Below are 21575 nucleotides of genomic sequence, written 5' to 3'. Positions count from 1 at the left end.
AAATGTTGTAAAGTCCGACACCGGATTTCATAGTTCAATTGAAATCTATTGTTGTCATACCACGTCTTAGGTTCGATAGGATAAATTGGGGCGAGGTATGACAAATTTCCCCTGATATTAATTGGGATTTTAAGAGATAGAACGAAAAAAGAAAGCATTAGTTTATACATACATACATCATATTATAAATATAGGAAAGAAATTCAAAGTTTTGGCCGTGAAAGTAAGCTATATTAAAGAAGAAATTTGGTTGAGTTAGGGAAATGGTCCCCCTTTTGATTTGAACTTTAATTAATGAGAAAGCATATTTTAATAACCAATTTAAAACTCTCATTGAAAGACTTTGATATTGAAAGAGAGGAGCAATAAGTCAGCATCAATAGCTGTAAAAGGACCAAACCAGAACCATTCATCTCTCTCTCTCTCTCTCTCTCTCTCTCTCTCTCTTATTGCAATAAGAGAACTAGAAGAAATCAATAATAATAATAATAATCATAATAATTATAATAAACCCTAAATTATAACTCGCTGAGTTTCAAAAATAGAAAAATAATAAAAATTATTTACATAAAGTAATAAAATTTTGTTCTTTTATAGGGACGGATAGAAGTCTATGAGGGTTTTTATTATTATTATTATTTCTATAAATAATTTGATATTTTATTTATTTATGAATGTCCTAGTTTACATTTTATTATTTGTAGTTATAAAAATATTTTATACTTTCAAAAATTGCAATAGGACGACCCTGAACTTTCATGAACATTTCAAAAGTACTAGCGGAATAAAAATTCATTCAAATTTCGATTAGAAATTGAGACTGAATCAGAACTGTATGGCAATGACTTAATATCCAAAATTTTAAAAAATTTATATTCTAAGGGTATTTTTTAAATATTTGTACCTTAGATTTTGAGGTCGATAGTACAAGTATTATGCCAGTTAAGCTACGCTCTTGTTGGCGTATTATTATTATTATTATTATTATTATTTTAAAATGCAAAGTTGAAGGGCATTTATTATAATTTAATTTTTTTTAAAAAAAAAAAATAAAGTGCCCAAAAGTTTAGTTAAATTGAAACATGTAATATGGGCTCTACCTTTTCTTTGCCAAAAATCCTTAAAAGGGTTAGCCTTTGGATCTCAAACTCCACTTTTTTTCCAAACAAAATTCTCTCTCTCTCTCTCTTTATCTTGATGGTTGAGATTTTGGGGATTATATGTTGGTTTGAGAGGTTGAAGCTGCCAGCATGATCTGATTTTAATTTGCTGAAATTCCCTTTTAGTGATTTTCATAAACCAATATTGAATTAATTACACAAAATGGGTTTTGGATCTTGATGTTGTTTTTTCTGAAAAAAAAAGGGTTTTTTTTTTTGTTTGAAAAATCAGGTCATTCTAGCAGCTTCAATCACTCATTCACCAACAATTTTAAAACAAACACATTTAACAATGGCTGCAATTTCTTCATTTCAGGTACACATAACCTTTTTTTTTTTTTTTTTTCTTTATTGATTGATTTATATTTATTGTCTTTGCTATTTATATGAACCTAAATCTAATGTTCTTCTTTCATAGATTTTTTTCTTTTTTTCTTTTTTTTCAAGTGGTGGTTTGATTTTGTATATTTGGAAAGGGTTCTTAAATTTGAATGTTGTTTTTGTTTGTGTTTTTTTCTTTTTTCTCAATTTGATTTATTTCAATTGCGTTTTGCTATTGGTATAATTTCCAACCAAATTACATGGGAAGGTCATTAATTAGGTTTTGAAGGGGAAATTATTGAGATATGTGGAAATTATGGAAATCAATGCTCTCCCTATCTCTCTCTAGTAAAGTTTTCAACTTTAGGAAGTTATATGGAAATGGGAATTCAATAATCTTTTTTTCTCTCTCCTTAATTTTTCTCTCTCTAGAAGTTTTCATTTTTAAAGGAAAAACCAAAGATATGGAAAAAAATGAAGTCTTTATGTTCTCTCTTCTCAAGTTTTCATCTTGTGTTTTTTCTTGAGCCTTTTCATCTTTCAAAGCAAACCAAGATAAGAGAATTGGAATTTAAATGTTCTTTCATTTCAAGTTTTCATGTTGTTAACATATATAAGCCCTCTAGAGATCTCTCTCTCTTTTTCTACATGTTTTCATCTTAAAGATAACCAAAACATGGAATGGAAGTCAATCCCCCCACTCTCCTTAAGCTTTCATTTTGTTAGCATCATCGGACATGAGTCGAATTGGCCTATGCAAGATAGTTTAAAGCCGATGGGTTAAAGTAAATTTATTATTATTATTTTTTTAATGTTTTGAACCCTCCTTCATTTGTATTTAGAAAGTTATATTTTTCGAAAGGAAATAATTTAGACTACCTTCTCTAATACCATGTTAAATTACTGTAGTTGAAAAATTGATCTGTTGATTTGTTGCTAGCTATTACACACTTTTTGTCAATGAAATCTGCCTATCTTTCTCCTGAGAAGTAATCCACTCATTTGAAATGTGGACAGGCTCTTTTCAATGAAATTACTCCTTAGATATTGATTGGCTCTTTTCTAGTTATTTTGTAGTTATGCTGAGAATCCTACATTAAAAAAATCAAGGAAATTCACCGTCTTTATAAGATAGATGAGTTATTCTTTTCATCGGTAGGTGTACTAGGATATCTCAATTATGTTGACACATATAAGCAAGAAGTCAGTCATCCAATATACAAATCCCCTAATACATCATTTTCTCTCCGGTTAATATTAATTTTCATTTGTCAAAATTTCAAGCACACAAGTGACAAAGAGTGTTAAATTGTTAATATAATTAAACCTATCATAACCCATTAGCTTATGGTTTTGGGTTTAATTGGCAATGAAACGAGTAGCCCATATCCATCTTATAAAGATTGAGAGCTCCCTTGATTTTGCCTATATTGGATCCTCAAGGGCTTATACCATTTCTCTTAAAATAATTGAAAGACTTTCTTCTAACCTCTCCTATATACTTTCTTAGGATATCAATGAAGCGTCCCTTCAATCTTACAAGTCGATGAAAGTAGGCTTGTATCACTAGGCATGACTTTTGTAACTAAATTCAAGTTTAAGATATCTAAACCAAGCGTCAAGTGCGTCGTACCTCAAGTAGTTTTCACATATCTCAAAGAAAAACATCAGATAAGAGAAAATAAAAGTCAATTTGTGCTCTCTCTATAGAAGTTTTCATACATTACATCAGGCATGTCTGGTCTGAATTGTCTCAACTTTAAAACAGCATCCATACTCCAGAAATCAAAATAGCAGTAGAGAGAGACAAATCTGCAAAAGAAACCACAGAAAATATATATAATACAAACAAAAACTGACAAAAATTAAAGTTATGTGCCTCTCCCACTTAGAATTATTATTAACATGTCAAATTACAATTCTACATCCTAAATTCAATACGTTACGTCTAATAATTTATTAAATTTTTAATTTTATATCTTATAGATCTCTAAATTTTTTATTATCTTTTTTTTCCAAGAAACCCCTAACCTAATATATTTTAACATTGACGATCACCTTTAAAAAAATTCGAAATTTACATCTAAATTTTTAAATTTTAGAAAATTTTAGGACAAAACTAATTGTAATATCATATATCTAAAATTGAAATTTACATAAACCTATCAAGCACAGCTCTAAGAATTGCAGAAGGAGAAATAGTAGGTAGAAGAAGAAAAAAAAATAAAGAATAAATAAATAGATGATAAATTATTTTTAAAAAAAAATTGTTGAAAAATTTATAAATAATAACAAAATATCATAGTTTATTTGTGATAGACCGTGATATCTGTGTCTATCATGACATAGATAGACATAGATAGTGGTCTATTGCAGTTTATGATAAATACAAATAGTAGTCTATCGTGATCTCTATCGTAGATAGACCGTGAAATTTTACTATATTTATATTGATTTATTTCTCTATATTTAAAAACATCCCTAATAGATATAAATATATTCAGAAACACACACAAATCATATTAATTAATTAGGGTACAATCCCTTCACTCTGATCTCTTGTCTTCTCATATCTTTGTATTTTGTATATATTCTTAGCATTTTGGCAACTTTTTACTTTTTTTTCTTTTATAATAATATTGTATCTTTCCCATGCCAAATTATGTTAGAATAATTAAAATGTCGAGATGAAATGTCGATATCGATGTCAACTTATTTGTCACATGTGGGAAATTTTTTTTCCCATTGGGTTGGAAATATGAAAAATGAGAAGTGTTTGAGTTTTAGAAGTGAAACTTGAATTTGAAATACAATTAAAAGAACTTCATTTGAAATATGAACTAGACTAAAAAAAACACAAATTAAAATTACAAGCAGCCATGAAAGCACCTAAACTCAACATCTCAACAATGAAATGTAGCTTAAAAAGCAGTATTATTGTTTGGTACACCCAAACTAATTAAATTTAGGGTTTATTTTTATCATAAAATGAGTAAATAGGTTCTTTCAACCTTTTTAAATTGAGGGATATAAAATATACCAAAAGTTAATTACGAGGTTGTTTAGCCCTTTGTTTTGGAATCATAGCCTTCGAAATCAAAATTTTAAAAGGTCTTTGGTCCATAAGTTCGGAATCAATAGTTTGAGAATCAAATGCCTGCAGACTTATTTGATGGAATTTTGAAATTTGAATCACGCATGTCTGTGTTTGGAGCACATGTTATAATGTTTGGATTTAGATAATTATCTTTAACTTTATTTTTTGTATTAATTTACTTGTTGTTTTATAAACTATATAACCTCTAATGTACCATGGATTGTTCAATTTTTATGACAATATATTTGGGGTTCATGGTGTTGTTTTCTAAACCCTGATTTTGTGCATTTTTTCCCTCTTTTTTTCCTTTAGCTTTTTTTGTGAATTGTGTAGAGATAGATTATATATCAATTTTTGTAGACTTATGAATGAAGCATTCAATTTATGTTATAATCTAAAAATAAGAAAATTATTTCTAACCATTAAAACATTGCTAACATAACGTGGCAACGTGGCAATGTTTACAGTCTCATGAGTCCAAACTTGAATATACAAAGTTCGGAAGTAAGATACAAAAGCATGAACAAACATAAAAAAACAGAACATGACAATCAATGTCTACGACTCTACATAAATTGTTGAAAAGGTTAAAGCATGTGTTTGGGGTGCAAAATTAGGTTTATTGGGTTTCTAATACATGTGTTCAGATCGTAAGATTGAATTTGAATATTTTTCTTTTTAAATTATTGTTATAGATTTTTTTGAAAAAGAAATTGTTTTCTCCTTCATGTTATCCAAGTTTGTGATATTGTATATATAACGTCTAATTTCAATACTCATACCTTGATATTTAATTCTAACATGTCTCATACTAACTTATAATATATATGGAATCTAGAAAAACTATTTTGTATTGAACATTTATCATACTAACTTTTTTTAATTAGAAAATTTTGATTTAATTTCCAATTTTAACTTTTATCTAACATTGAAATGATTGTGGAAATTAAGAGAATACTTTTTGTATTGATTTAAATACTCTTTATCATCCTTGTTCTGCAATGTGATTTCTCATTTCGACCAATTTATATTAAATAATTTTAACTTTCATGAGTTAGCTCAAATTAGAGGAATTTGTAAATTGTCCATCAAATTTTATAATTAAATTTTTAACGTTCAATAATTAATTGCGACTTGTAATTAAATATTTATGTAAGAAAAACCAAATATAGCTACATTTCTTTAATTCAATAGTAAACATTTACTTCTTTAAAAATAAAAGTATACATAGTAGTCAATTATACATATACATAAAATCTAAATAAAAATCAATAAAATAGAAAAGAAATAGGAGGAAAATATTTAAAAATTAATGAGTTAACATGAATTTTTTACTAATTTATTTATTTATATCAAAATTAATTAAAAGTAATAGAAATTTAAAATTTTAAGAATTACTAAAAACTCGTTCATGAAAATAAAAAATAAATAAAAATGATGAGAAAAGAATGAAAGGAGAGAGAAAGAGAAATGAAAGAGATGAGTTTGGACTCCAAACCTATTTACCTTTGGACAAATGGCCAAAACCTAATGAACTTTTTAAAAAATAGTCACCAAACTTTTTTTATTGAATAAATGACCAAAGGATTTTTTTAGAATTTTTTATAGAATTTATGGAATAAAAAAAATAAAATAAAATAAAAACCTTTAACAAAATATCTTACTAAAATACTAGCAAATTTAAAATTCAAATAAAAAACAAACAAATCCCTCAAATTAAGGAATGTTGGTGATTTATTTTAGTGAATCAACATCTGAAAAAACAACTCCAAAACAACTCCTAAGAACAAGCAAAAAATATTTATTGACAACCAATTAACAAATATATCACCTAATATAAAATTTGTGAATACCGTGAAAGTTTAAAAAATTGTGTCAAAAGAATTATATATCTACTTTGGGACGTGTATTTGTATTTTGTCTTATGTTTCTCATTCTTTTGTATATTTTCTCCTAAAAAATGCTAGATTTTTCTTTATATAGTTTTGCCACACAAATACCTTTTACTAAAACTAGCTACAACTTTTATTAGTTTTCTAACAACACAATATACTTAAGACAATTTAAATCTTATACCTTGTAACAACTAAAAAAATACCTTTTAGCCACTAAAAAGCAACTAAAGTGAGCTATACTATAGTATAAATATTATAGTAATCAAAAACACAATCCAGCTAAAATCTACATTGGTAATGAAAAAAAATATGATCATTTTTTTAAAAAAAATTATTAAGTTCTACCAATGCAACATTCAAATGCAGATACAATGTACTTGGATGAATAAACCATAATCCAATAATTCAAATCAATAGTAGTATTTCATACCTGTAAAAACCAACACATGTCCCACACAAACCTTCCATATTCCAACGAGAAAATTTTTAATACACCACTCTTCCATCTTCAACCTTCCATATTCAACATAAACCCTTCCATATCCCCAATCTTTCATCTCCAACCTTTCAATCTACATAATCAACACAAACCCTCCCACCACCCACCTTTCATCTCCAACATTTCAATACCCCATTCATTTATCTAAAACACCTCTATATCGCAGACCTTTTAGAACTCATAATCAATGTTATAAAAAAAAGAACAATTCACGACGAAACGTATCAAAATTAATGGAAAATGAGTCAAATCATAAGTTTGAATGGCAAATTTCATGTATAGAACAATTTATGATACTGTTCTAAATCGGAAATTTTCCATTCATTGATTAAAAAAATCATTTTTTGAGCCATAGTGCACCAAAGAAGAAGCCTTATTGCCAGAGAAGAAGTTCGAAGAGAATATTTGAAAGTTAAATTGAATAACTAATAACTTCAGACTGGGAGAAGAATAAGAAATGGTTCTTGTTATTTTTCTATTTAATCGAGTAAAGAAAGGATTTTGAACAAAAGAGGGAAGATGAAGAGTCTAGTTCTTGTTGAAGGCAAATTAAAAGAAGAAAGATAAATGATCTTCTATGTGTAGATTTGCTAAAACTATGGGAAAATACAACTACTTGATGGGAGCGTTGTGAAGGCCAGATTGAAAAATTAAATGGAGAAATGGGTCCCTATATATAACAATTTTTCCATAAATCATAAAATTGAAAAACTGAAAATATTTTCAATTAGATTTTCCGTTTTGGTCATCCTATACAATTTCTCATTTACCAACCTATTACAAACCAACCCAATTTCAGCCTTCCAAACAAGTGGCTTGGAGCTTATGGAATTTGCTAGGCTCTTCTCATTGGAATCTTTTTCCTTGTGTTGTATGAGCTTTTGTCCTTATTTTATTTAATCTCTCTTTTAGTTATAGTAGTTAAAAGAGACATGCAATGCACGCAGTTAAATTTTATTAAGATTTATTTTTTTATGGTAGAAGTTGAATATTGAATGATTATATATATCATTTAGTTTAACTAATAAGCATTTGGTAGAAATTTAGTAATGATAGAAATAGTCGCTAAAACTATATGTATATTTTTTTAGGTTAACTTCCCATAAAAATAAAATAAATTGGACATAGATAAAAAAAAAAATTGGATATAAATTTTTATAATGAATAAATATATTTTTCACTAAGTTGAAATTATAAATATATTTAATCTTAAATTTTAAATTTGAAAATAATAGAAGAGATAGAAATGAAAAAAAAATGGATAAAAATAAAATATGTAATTGAAAGAATAGTTATAAACTAAAATTTACCGAGGGTATCATAACAAAATATTGCCCATAGGTTTTTTTTTTTATTTTTTTTTATTTTTTATTAATTGATTGGCTTTTAGAGGAAAAAAATAAGAATGATGTTGAATTAGAGAATTTTCAAATAAAAAGTAACATAAATAGACATTAAGTTTTTAAATTATTTAAATTTGTATTAGCTAAATATGTACTTTGTTTCTTTAATATTTCGGGATAAGGGTTATAACTATTTAAATTGGAGAATTTTGTACTTTTCTTAAAAAGCTATTTGTTGTTATTTTATTTTATGCAAATTTGTTCTTAATTAATTTCATATAAAAAGGATATTATGTGTGATCAATAAGTAATTAATAAATAGTTATATATTTTGAAAGTTCAAAAAAATAAAACAAAAAAGAATGGTTTAGATACCGTATTTGAAAAACGAAAATTAAACATTGATCTTAAAATCTAACATAAATATGCCAACTCCTAATTTTATTGAGAAAACTTCTAGAGTTGTTTTTAAATATAGAAAAATAAATTAAAATATTAGAACTATCAATGATAGACACTAATAGATTCTATTCGTGTCTATCAGCATCTATCATTGATAATTCTAAAATCTTGTTATATCTTGTAAATATTTTCAACAATTTTACCATTTTAAATAATTTCTCAAACTTCTAAATAGTTTCTTATATATATATTTAAGGGGATTCAAATTTTTTTTAAAAAAAAGGAAAAATATTTACACAAATAGCAAATTTTAATTATTTTCTCCTTCTCCATCTTCTAGCTTCTCTTTCCTCTTCTCCTTCTTTCCAAAATGTTAAACAGCAAAAATTAATTATTTTCTTCTTCTCCATCTTCCGACTTCTTCTTCTTCCTCTTCTCCTTCTTACAAAAATGTTAAGTAGTTCTTCTTCAATTATAAATCCTCCTCTTCCTCCTCCTCCTCCTCCTCCTCCTCCTCTATTTATAATTTTGTTGCTAGTTCAAAATGTTAACTAGAATGACAATGATAGACAATGCGAAGGCTAAATTATAGACCAAGTGATAGTGGTGATAGTAATTTTGGTAGTTTTGTTGCTAGTTCCAAAATAGTAATTAGAATGATAAACATAGATAATGGAAGATCAAGTGATAGAACACTATTATTATCTATAATAGACAATGATAGCTTTCTATCACCGTCTATTAGTGATAAACAATGACAGACTACTATAAATGATCTATCAATAAATAATGATTTTGTTCACAATTTTGTTGCCATCAACTATACACTAGATGTTATTATTGAATATGAAAATCTTGTTGCTTTTAGATAGTTACGATAGACATTGTTATCCCTATTTGTCACAGATAGACACTGATAGTAGTCTATCATTGTCTATCAATGATAGACAGTGATAGACTACTATTAATTACTTATCAATAGATAATCATTTTGTTGTTGCTAGTTGTTGGTAATTTTTTTGCTTTTAGATAGTTTATGATACATACACTAGACATTGTTTTTGAAAATTTTGTTGCTTTTAGATAATTGTGATAGACATTGTTATCAATGTGTATCAGAGATAGACATTGATAGAGGAATTTTATCAACGTCTATTAGTGATAGAAACTGGTATAAATCTATCGCTGTAAACGCTGATAGAAGTCTATCAGTGTCTATTAGTGATAGAAAGTGATAGAAGTCTATCTTTGATAGAGGCTGATAGAAGTCTATAAGTATCTATCAGTGATAGAAACTAGAAATCTATCAACACATGTTTTGAGGCAAATCCTAAGAAACTAGAATCTCGTTCAAAATTGTGCCTATTTGTAGGCTACCCCAAAGGAACGAGAGGTGATTTCTTCTTCGACCCTAAAGAAACCAAAGTGTGTGTACGATAAACACTACTTTTATGGAAAAAGACCACATAAAGAAGCACAAACACCATAGTAAAGTTGTGTTGAATGAACTTTCCAAAGAAACTACTGAACCTTCAACAAGAGTTATTGAAGAACCCAACACTCAACAAGATTTTTTGAAGTCGGATCATCTAGTAGGTCAAATCCACCTCAAGTGTTGAGGGAACCTCGACGCAGTGGGAGGGTTGCGAATCCACCTGTTTGTTACATGGGTTTAATAGAAATCCTAGCTATGGTAGCTGACGGAGATGTTGAGGACCCATTGTCTTACAAGAAGGAGATGGAGGATATTGATAAAGATGAGTGGATCAAAGTTATGGATCTCGAAATAAAGTCGATATACTTCAATTCAGTTTGGGATCTTGTAGGCCTACATGATGGGGTTAAACCTATAGGTTGCAAATGGATCTACAAGAAAACGAGATGTTGATGGGAAGGTGCAAACCTTTAAGACTATACTAGTGGCAAAGGGTTATACTCAGGTTGATGAAGTCAACTATGAGGAGATTTTCTCACTTGTTGTCATGTTAAAGTCTATCCGGATGCTCATGTTCATTGTCTCATATTATAACTATGAGATTTGGTAGATGGATGTCAAGACTGCCTTTATGAATGGCAATCTTGAGGAGACCATTTATATGGAGTAGCTCGATAGATTCATAACCTAAGGTCAAGAGCAAAAGGTTTGTGGGCTTAATCGGTCAATTTATGGACTGAAGCAAGCTTCTCCATCTTAGAACATAAGGTTTGATATAGCGATCATATGACTACTATCAAAATGTTGATGAGCCTTGTGTATACAAGAGGATCATCAACAGTTTAGTAGCTTTCCTATTATTATACGTAGACAATATCTTACTCGTTAGGAATGATGTAGGTCTATTGACTGAAGTTAATAACTGGCTAGTGACCAATTTCAAATAAAAGACTTGGGAGAGGCTCAGTCTATTCTGGAAATTTAGATCTTTAGAGATCGAAAGAACAAAATGCTAGCTCTGTCTCAAGCATCGTACATTGACAAAATCCTTGTCAAGTATTCTATGCAGAACTTCAAGAGAGGCTTACTACCTTTCAAGCATGAAATGATATTGTCTAAAGAGCAATGTCCTAAGACACCTCAAAAGGTTGAGGAAATGAGATGGACCCCCTATGCATCGGTTGTTGGCAGTCTGATGTATGCAATGTTATGTACGAGACCTGATATCTGCTATGCGGTGGGGATAGTCAATAGATACCAGTCTAATCCAGGATTCGATCACTGAACCATCGTTAAGAACATCCTCAAGTATCTACGAAGAACGATGGATTACATGCTCGTGTATAGTTCTAAGGATCTAATCCTTACCGGATACATGGACTCTGAGTTCAAGACTGATAAGGATTCTACAAAATCCACATCAGGATCAGTGTTCACTCTTAACGGAAGGGTAGTAGTTTGGAGGAGCACCAAGCAAGGGTGCATTGCTGACTCTACTATGGAGGCTAAGTATGTAGTGGCTTGTGAAGCTGCTAAGGAAGCTGTTTGGCTCAAAAAATTATTGACCGATCTGAAAGTCATTCCAGACATGTCAAAGCCCATAACACTTTATTGTGATAATAGTGGTGTTGCGGCTAATTCCCAAGAGCCTAGGAGGCACAAGTGCGGGAAACACATAAAGCAAAAATATCATCTCATTCGGGAGATTGTGCATCGAGGGGACATGATTGTCACACAAATAGCTTTGGAGTACAATGTTGCTGATCCATTTACAAAGGAGCTCACAACTAAGGTGTTTGAGGGTCTCCTGCAGAATATGGGTCAATAGGACAGACCACATTTAGACTAGAGCAAGTTAGAGTTTTGTACTGGGCAGTTTGTGCCCTAGTTTATTTTTTTTGTGTACGTTGTATTTTAGTTTGACTTTTACACTATACACCCCACTAGCTTTAGGTCAAGTGGGAGACTGCTGGGGTTGATGCCTTAAATCTCATAAGGTCTCATTGTTTATAATTGTAATGTACAAACATTTTATTTATGTAATAAAATATGTGATGTTTTATTTCAAAATTAGTTATATTAACCACAAACCAATAAACTAACATCCAAGATTATCTTGTAGCTTAAACATATATGTAGAGACATACGGGTGGATCATGTTTAAGTGATAACCTAAATGGTATGTAGGAGATGGATAAGGTTGGATACCTTATCCTGGTGACATTACAAGTATGGCCCGCTTTGTAGATGTTACAATTGTTGTAAAGTGCTACAAATGATCTGATCCTGATCATTCATTTGGAGACATGTGAGCGAGGATATTCTATATAAAAGAGTTTGTATAAGATCGGACCACAAATTGTTTAGTCTCATTATATAACGTCGTTCATAATAGAGACTTACATTTCACTAGGATGACCATAGGTAACATGACCTGAATCCTAGGTGAGTTATGAATTCTTGCCTATGAAAGCAGTCCTTTGATTTGTATGAGTGAGAGTAGCCAGTACGTCGACTCAACAAGCCTACAATTTTGGGGATTTGTCTTATTGAGGATTTGGAAACACAACTACATAAGAAGGAATTCACTCCTTCCCTAATGTTAGGGCAAATAGATAAATTGCTCCCTTAAAGGCTGATTCTGGGGCTTGAAAATGTAGCACCACACCCTCTCCTAGCCCGAGAGGGGTTTGGTCATAGTTGGACTATGATTTATTGTTCATTAAAAGGATTAGTGGTACTTAAGGAGTTAGATGTAACTATAGGGGCAAAACGATAATTTTGGCCCAGTTGTACTTACGAGCAATTTGTGAAGGATTATCGTACTATTGATTGGTTATATCCAATGGACACAGAAATATATCTGTAGTGCGAAGAGTGCAACTGTTGGTCTTTAGTGGAGTGCTCGATAGTTAACGGATGGTGAATAATTTAATTAATTTAATTAAGAAGTTTAATTAATTATTCACGTACCGTTGGAACTTCAAGCTATAGGTCCATGAGGTCCCTTTGGTAGCTCAATGGGATTTAAATGAGTATCAATTTTTGGATTAATTTGAATTGTTTAAATTAATTGAGGAAATTAATTATATATGATATAATTAATTAATTTTAATTATATATGATATAATTATTATAATGTAATTGGTACATTTGAGATGAAATAAATATTTAAATACGATTCAAATATTAATGTCATTGGTGAGAGAAAGGAAATATAGGTTATATTGTATATGATACAATATTAAAACTAAAAGCTATATGTTATATTTGATATAACATATAGTTTAATATATATTATATGATAAAGTAGTTATCGTATTAATTATTTTTTGAAATGATTAATGAGAGGGCGTTGTAACTCCCTCCTCCATCTTTCTCTCCTAATCGTGTGAATGGGATCCGTGGTTCTTTTTTTCCCTTGTGTAAAAACAGAAAAACACACAGAGAGTTCTAAGAGAAAATTCTCAGAATTCATCTTCATCCTCTCATCTCTATCAATTCTCTTCTCTCTCTCAATCCAAAGATAGCCAGAGCCCACACCTACTAGGTTCTCTACCTGAGAATACTGAGGTTTCCTAGTGGTGGTGACCATTTGGCCATTCGACTCTGTTCGTGATTTTCACACAGAAGAGGATTTAACATGAGGATTGAATTCTTCAAAGGTTTTCTGAACCCTGTTTATTTTTCTACAATTTTGTTTTTAAGCATGCTGAAAATTATGTGTTAAATTCATAATTATTTTCTATAACTGTAAACATATATTCTGTAAAAATGGAATTTGGGATGATCCACTTCCGTTCAAAGATCTCCTCATAATGAATCCTTCAATTGGTAACAAAGCAGTGTTTTCATGGCCCAATTTTCCCAAAATTTTTAGAATATGTTTTACAGTTTTTATGGGTTACTGCATTCAATTTTTTCCATGTGATGTGCTTTATTGAATGAGACTTGCAATTAATGGATGTTTACAAGATTAAGTTGTATAGATTTTATTGCATTATTTTTGTGTTGGAAAGGCCTGTGCTTTAGGGAATCGAGTCAGTAATTTAGTCCTTGAGTCGCTTATGTTGTTCGCGTGGTGATCTGGTGAAAACGAGGCCGAATTCGAAGGTGTTTCAAAGAAGTTCGAAAATGTACAGTGGGTGACTGTACGATAGCATTGGGACGTTGTACCCTAGCGTCACGACACTGCGATGCGGTGAATGAAGGTCATCTTTGTAGCATCGTGATGTTAGGGCACGAGTTCACGATGCTCCAAGACAAAGAGGACTGTAGTTCAGTTCTAGGCTGATGTGATTCGTGGTTTGCTGGTCTTGTTTGGTTCGTGGTCTCTCCAGTTCGAGTTGGTTTGGTTCTTCTAGACCGGTCCATTGCTGGTTTGAGTTGTTTGCGGTCTGGTTTTGACGGTTCACCGGTTCACCTATTTCGAACCGGTTGTCCAATCTCAGTTCGTTAATTGTTTTTATTTTATTATACATGTGATGTATGATTTATTTTATTATATATGTCATATTGTATCTCATATAGTAATAAATCCCACCATAAGTTATGCATTTAATTTCTGGGTATATAGATGGGTATTCCCTTAAGTGGTGTCTCCGAGACTTAAACAAAGGGTCCTACCCTCTCACTAGCCTAAGATGGGTTTTTGTTTAATGGTTGGACCAGAAATAGGTTGTTCATTAAAGGAGCACTGGTACTTAAGGATGTAGAGGTAACCTAGGGGTAAAATGGTAATTTGACCTAGCTGGTGTTACAAACACTCGTGAAGGACTAACTAGCTGTTATTGGTCTATATCCGTGGACACATAAACACATATATAGTGTGAAGATTGCAGTTGTGGGTCTTTAGTGGAGTGTACCCACAGTTAACAAATATTGATTATTTTGGTTAATGTGTTTAGCCAATTAATCTCACATTGTTGGAGCTTTTGATCTATAGGTCCATTAGGCCCCCTTCCTAACTTGTAAAGGGTATTGAGGTAATTTGTCATTAAATTGAATTTGAAATGTTCAAATTCAGAATTGGGAATTGTTTAATGTATGTTGATATATTTTAATATAAAGTTTAAGTTTAGACTTTATTATTAATGTTGGATATGATTCGAAATTAATAAATGAGAGAGTGAAATACTTGAAAAGAGTTCAAATATTAATTTAATATGAATAAGATTCATATTGAAAACTATAAGTTAAATGTTGTCGATTCCAGAAAGTTCCATATCAGTAGAAGGAGAGGAAAATATTGCCCATTCCAGAGAGTGTCATAAGAGTTCATCCTCAGAAACTAAGTCTGTACCCTCGTCTTATTATCTTAAAAAGGTTCAAAAAGAAGAAAGAATGAAAGGGGAAGGCTCTCTCTACTGGGAAGAGTAAGGGAAAAGCGAAGGTGGCCGACAAGGGCAAGTGTTTCCACTGCAATGTAAAAGGTCACTGGAAGTGGAACTTCCCAAAGTATCTTGCTGAGAAGAAGAAGGAAAAGGAAGGTAAATGAGATTTACTTATTTTAGAAACATGTTTAGTGGAAAAGGACCACAATGCCTAGATACTTGATTCAGAAGCCACTAATCATGTTTTTGCTTCTTTATAGGGAAGTAGTTCCTTCCAGTAGTTTGTTGAGGGAGATATGATGCTCAAGGTTGCAATTGGAGATGCCATTTCAGCTTGTGCAATGGGAGTTACGAAGTTATTTTTTGGAAATAGATTTCTTTTCTTAGAAATTCTGTATAGTGTTCCTAAAATGAAAAGGAACTTAGTATCTATTTCTTGCTTAGTCGAACATATGTATTCAGTATTTTTTACAAGTAATAAAGCATTCATTTCAAAATTTGGGGTATATATTTGTTCGGCTAAATTAGAAAACAACTTGTATGTGTTAAGACCAACTGAAACTAAAGCACTTTTAAATCATGAGATGTTTAAGACTACTAATACTCAAACTAAAAGGAAAAGAATTTCTCCAAGTAACAATAATACTTATCTTTGGCATTTAAGATTAGGTCACATTAATCTCGATAGGATGGGAAGATTGGTAAAGAATGGACTTCTAAGTGAGTTTCTAAAGGAAATCGAACACGAGGATTTCCATGAGCAATGCAATTATTCATAATATAGAAATTGCAGTATGCTTTACTACAGATCAAGGGAAGAATCAACAAACCTTTGCAGACTCATCTTCAAGTTCCTTAATCATGAACGCTCAATCACAGCAACACAGCAACACATGAACGTTCGTCCAACACGATTGCTACACTGCACGAACACCACACACTCAAACTAAGCGATCGCTAAGGTTACGAACACCCCGAACACTGCGAATGGCCTCCACAAAACCTCGACGGTGTCGAGTTGAGTATGACACCACCAAGAAGGTTACCTTCGTATTCTCAGTGTGAGAATCCAAAGGGTGGGCTCTGTGTGGATTTAGTTTGAGGCAGAAAACTGGAGGAACCACAATCGTGTAAACGATTGAGCAAGTGGGAGATGGAACAACCTATCGTATAGGTCGATGTCCAATTGTTTCGGAAAAGCTATGTGATCGTCTAGAAAAAGTTATGCGATCGTTTAGCTCATCGTCTAGCTGAGTGTCTATCGTGTAAGAACACTCCACGATTGTTTAGCTAACTCCAAGCTGTTGCTTAGTAAATCTTATTTACTTGACAACTTTTCCGTGATAATTTTTTGAGAATGGAAATCTCAAAATCACAATTTTTGCAAATCTTATTTCATCTCTTTTCTTTTCTTACTAAAATTAAGAAATATTTTTCCTTTTATCTCACGATTACCATGAAACCACCAATAACCTCCCACTCAATTGATTATTCGAGAAAAAGAGATAATTATCCAATAATTAATATTATTATAAATATAAATGATAACTAACTTACCATAATATATTTATAACCTATAGTTTTAATATTTCATCTCATGAAACATATAAACCATAGCTCTTTTTCTATTCCGTGGCACTTAATGTAAACCTCATTTACATTAATCCTCCACTTTTTGTATCTCATACACCATATCGATCATATCATATATAATCAAATTACCTCTTGTTAAATTGAACATTTCAAATTAACACCAAGAACTGATCCTCAACTTGAATCCATTGAGCTACCAATGGGACCTTATGGACTTGTAGCTCGAAGCTCCAACGATACGTGAATAACTGACTACACTCTTTAGTCATGGGATCCACCATCTTTTAACTGCTAGACACTCCACTAAAGACCGGCAGCTGAACTCTCCTTACTACACATATATTATGTGTCCATCTTAACTAATCAAAGTGCGTCAACCCTTCACAGATCCCTCATAAGTACAGCTCGGCCAATAACCATTATGCCCTTATAGTTACATCTAATTATTTAAGTACCACTGAATCCTCTAATGAACATAAGTCATAGTCCTGCTATGACTGAGTCCTCTCTTCCAAAGAAAAGTTGTGGCCACTATGTTCAAGCCCCAGAATCAACCCTTAAGGGAGAAATCTAGCTACTTACCCCTACTTCGAGGAAGGAGTAAATTCCATCTTGTGTAAGTGAGTTCCCAACTCCCAGATCAGACAAGTCCCCAAAAAGGTAGGCATGTTGAGTTTGACAATCTGGCCACTCTCACCCATACTAATTCAAAGAACCGCCTTCAAGGCAGAAGTTTCCAAAACACTCAGGATCGAGGTCATGTCACCTATGGTTGTTTAGGTGAGATGTAAGTCTCCAGTATCAACGGTGTTATATACAGAGTCTAGTCATCTTGTGGTCCGGTCGTATACAAACTCTTTGTATAGGATAACTCCGCTCGCATGTGTCCACATTGAAATGGTCAGGATCTCCATCTGTAATAGTTTTACTACACTTGGAGACCTCTACAAAACGGGTCGTATCCGTAGTGTCACCATTACAGGTATCCCACCTTGATCCTTATACTATAGACCTATTTAGGTTATCACTTTAGGCATGATCCACTTGTATATCACATATACATGCTTAAGTTTATATAAGATAACCATGGAGCTTTGTTTATTGGATATGAGTAAATGCCAGAATGAAATAAACAAATTTTATTCATTAAACAATGTGTATAATTACAAACAACAGACTCCGGGAGAATTAGGATGCTAATCCCAGCAATTTCCCACTTGTCCTAATGCCTCGAGAGACTAATGTCATACAATTTAAATTTTAAAACATCTGTAACAATATACAATAAACTAGGCTACCCCAGTATAATCTCCAACTTGCCCTAGACAAGATGCCGCATGTCTTGCAGACCCAGACTCTCCAGGTGATCCTCGAACACTTTAGCCATAAGAGCCTTTGTAAAGGGATCAACAACGTTGTGCTCCGACGCGATCTTCATGACTATCACATCACCGCAATGCATAATCTCCCTAATCAAGTGGTATTTCTACTCTATATGCTTACCCCGACAATGACTCCGAGGCTCCCTTGAATTTTCCACAGCCCCACCATTATCACGATAAAGAGTGATAGGAAAATCCATATTTGGAACAACTTTCAAATCTGAAAGGAATTTCCTCAGCCAAACAGCTTTCTTAGCTGCTTCACAAGCTGCTACGTATTCGACTTCCATAGTAGAGTCTATGATGCATCCTTGCTTGATGCCTTGCCACACTACAACCCTCAATTCAGAGTGAACACTGACCCCGATGTCGATTTGCGAGAATCTCTATAGGTCTGAAAGTCAGAGTCCATGTATCCTATAAGGATTAGATCCTTATCTCCATAGACGAGCACGTAGTCCCTCGTTCTCCGAAGATACTTAAGGATCATTTTAACCGTCGCCAGTGATCAAATCCTGGATTGGACTGATGCCGACTGACATTCCCTAGTATATAACAAATGCGGGTCTGGTACACAACATTGCATACATTAAGCTTCCTACAGCTGAAGTATAGGGAATCTATTTCATCTCCTCAACTTTTTGAGGTGTCTTAGCACATTGATCCTTAGACAAAATGATTCCATGCCTGAAGGGTAATAACCCCTCTTAGAATCCTGCATTTTGTACCTAATCAACATTTGATCGATGTACAATGCTTGTAACAAGGCTAACCTTTTGTTTTTACGATCCCAAAAGATCTGGATCCCTAGAACGTACTATTCTTCAACCAAATCTTTCATTTGAAACTGAGCAGCTAGTCATTTCTTAATGTCAGTTAGGTACCCTATATCATTCCCAATGAGTAGGATATCATCCACATACAGTACCAGGAAAGCTACTGAGCTGTTGATGATCTTCTTGTAAACACAAGGCTCATCAACATTCTGATCAAAGCCAAACGACTTGATCGCAGTGTCAAATCTGATGTTACATGATCTAGATGCTTGTTTCAGCCCATAAATGAACCTATTAAGCTTGCAAACATTTTGCTCTTGATCTGGAACTATGAATCTCTCTAGTTGAGTCATATAGATGGTCTCTTCAAGATTACTATTAAGAAAGGAAATCTTGACGTCCATTTGCCATATTTCATAGTCATAAAATGTGGCTATGGACAGGGGTATCCGAATAGACTTGAGCATGACAACAGGTGAGAAAGTTTCCTCATAGTCAACTTCCTCGACCTGGGTATAACCCTTTGCCACGAGTCGAGCCTTAAAGGTTTTCCCCTTTCCACTTACACCCAATAGGTCTTACCCCGTCAAGTGGATCAACAAACTCTCAGACATTATTGAAGTACATAGACTCCATTTCCTGGTTCATGGCTTTAACGCATTCATCCTTGTTAACATCCTCAATTGCTTTCTTAAAAGACAACGAATCCTCAACCCCATCATTTGAAATGATGTTCTGGGCTTCAGTCAAACCCATGTAGCGATCCGGTGGGTTCATAACCCTCCCATTACATCAAGGTAGTCTCAACTCTTGAGCTGGTTGACTAGATGTGCCGACCTCAACAACCCTTGTTGATCTGTTGGCCTATTCAACAACTCTTATTGAACCCTCAGCAATCTCACTCTCACTAGAAATCTCACGCAAAACGAGCTTACTTTGTAGCTTATGATCCCATATGTGATCTTCTTCCAAGACGGTAGCATTTGTAGAAACAAACACTTTGTTCTCACTCAGATCATAGAAGAATTCACCTCTCGTTTCCTTGGGTAGCCTACAAAGAGGCAAACCCTCGAACACGATTCCAACTTCTTTGGGTTAGTGACTAGCACATGTGTCGGATAGCCCCAAATTCTAAAGTGGTGTAAACTACCTTTACGGCCTCTCCACAGCTCAAAAGGTGTTTCAGAAACACTTTTTGAGGGAACGTTGTTCAGGATATAGCATGCAGTCCTACTATAAAACCCCAAAACGAGTCTGGAAGATGAGCATAACTCATCATAGATCGAACCATGTCCAACAAGGTTCTATTTCTCCTTTCTGATACATCATTCTGTTGAGGTGTACAAGGGGCCGAGAGTTTGAACGCAATCCCATGTTCTATCATATAGTTCTGGAATTGGAGGTCCATATACTCTCCATCACGATTAGATCGTAATGTTTTTATCTTCTTACCTAACAAGTTTTCAACTTTAACCTTATATTCCTTGAACTTGTCAAGGGCTTCAGGCTTATGTTGCATTAGATAGGGATACCCGTACCTTGAATAATCATCTATGAAATAGATGAAATATTCATACCCACCTCAAGCTCTAACATTCATCAGACCACAGAGGTCTGAATGTACAAACTCCAAGGCTTCCTTGGCTCTGTAACCTTTTCCAGGAAAAGGTCGTTTGGTCATCTTGCCTTCGAGGCGTGATTTACATACCAACAATGAGTTTTTTTTTCCAAATTCTTTAGAAGTCCACTTTTCACCAACTTCTCAATCCTATTGAGGTTGATATGATCTAGCCTTAGATGCCAAAGATGGGCGTTTTCCTTAAGGGAAACCTTTGGTCTTTTAGCTGTTGTAGCCGTATTGAACATTTCAATGTTAAACCAGGATTTTATGACAAACGGTCTTAGTACATATAAGTTACTTTCCATTGAACCATAACCAATCTCCGTTCCATTCTTGAAAATAAACACTTTATTCTCAGAAAAGGAGACAGTGTACCCTTGTTCAATGAGACAAGAAACCGAGATTATGTTCCTCTTAATATGAGGAACTATGAAAACATTATCCAGTAACAGATAATGTTTCTTGTCAACAAATAACTTCAGCCTGCCTACATGAACAACTGAAACAACCTCACCAGTACCGACTCGTATAGTCATCTCTTCCTATGGCAACGTTTGTCAGGAATTGAATCCTTGGTAAGAGGAACTGACATGATTGGTAGCATTTGAATCTAAGATCTAGGAAGAATCATCATTCTCTACCAAACACATTTCCAAGACCAATAAATCAGATTTACTGTCTTTCCTCCTCTTTTGGAGAGTAGTGGGATTAGTGTCAA

The 21575-nt window shown here is 32.7% G+C and overlaps 1 long non-coding RNA gene across 1 annotated transcript; it reads left to right on the top strand.

Moving 5' to 3' along the window:
- The first annotated feature begins 1106 nt into the window (after nt 1-1106).
- LOC120082629 lies at nt 1107-15930 on the top strand. The gene is made up of 3 exons (XR_005483230.1): nt 1107-1476; nt 15478-15641; nt 15746-15930. It is a non-coding gene; the product is annotated as an uncharacterized LOC120082629 (long non-coding RNA).
- Nucleotides 15931-21575: the final 5645 nt, after the last annotated feature.

Source organism: Benincasa hispida, chromosome 8 (assembly GCF_009727055.1).
Source record: "Benincasa hispida cultivar B227 chromosome 8, ASM972705v1, whole genome shotgun sequence".
Taxonomy (NCBI): domain Eukaryota; kingdom Viridiplantae; phylum Streptophyta; class Magnoliopsida; order Cucurbitales; family Cucurbitaceae; genus Benincasa; species Benincasa hispida.
The sequence above is the reverse complement of the archived record's forward strand: the minus strand, read 5'-3'. Positions and strand labels throughout refer to the sequence as shown.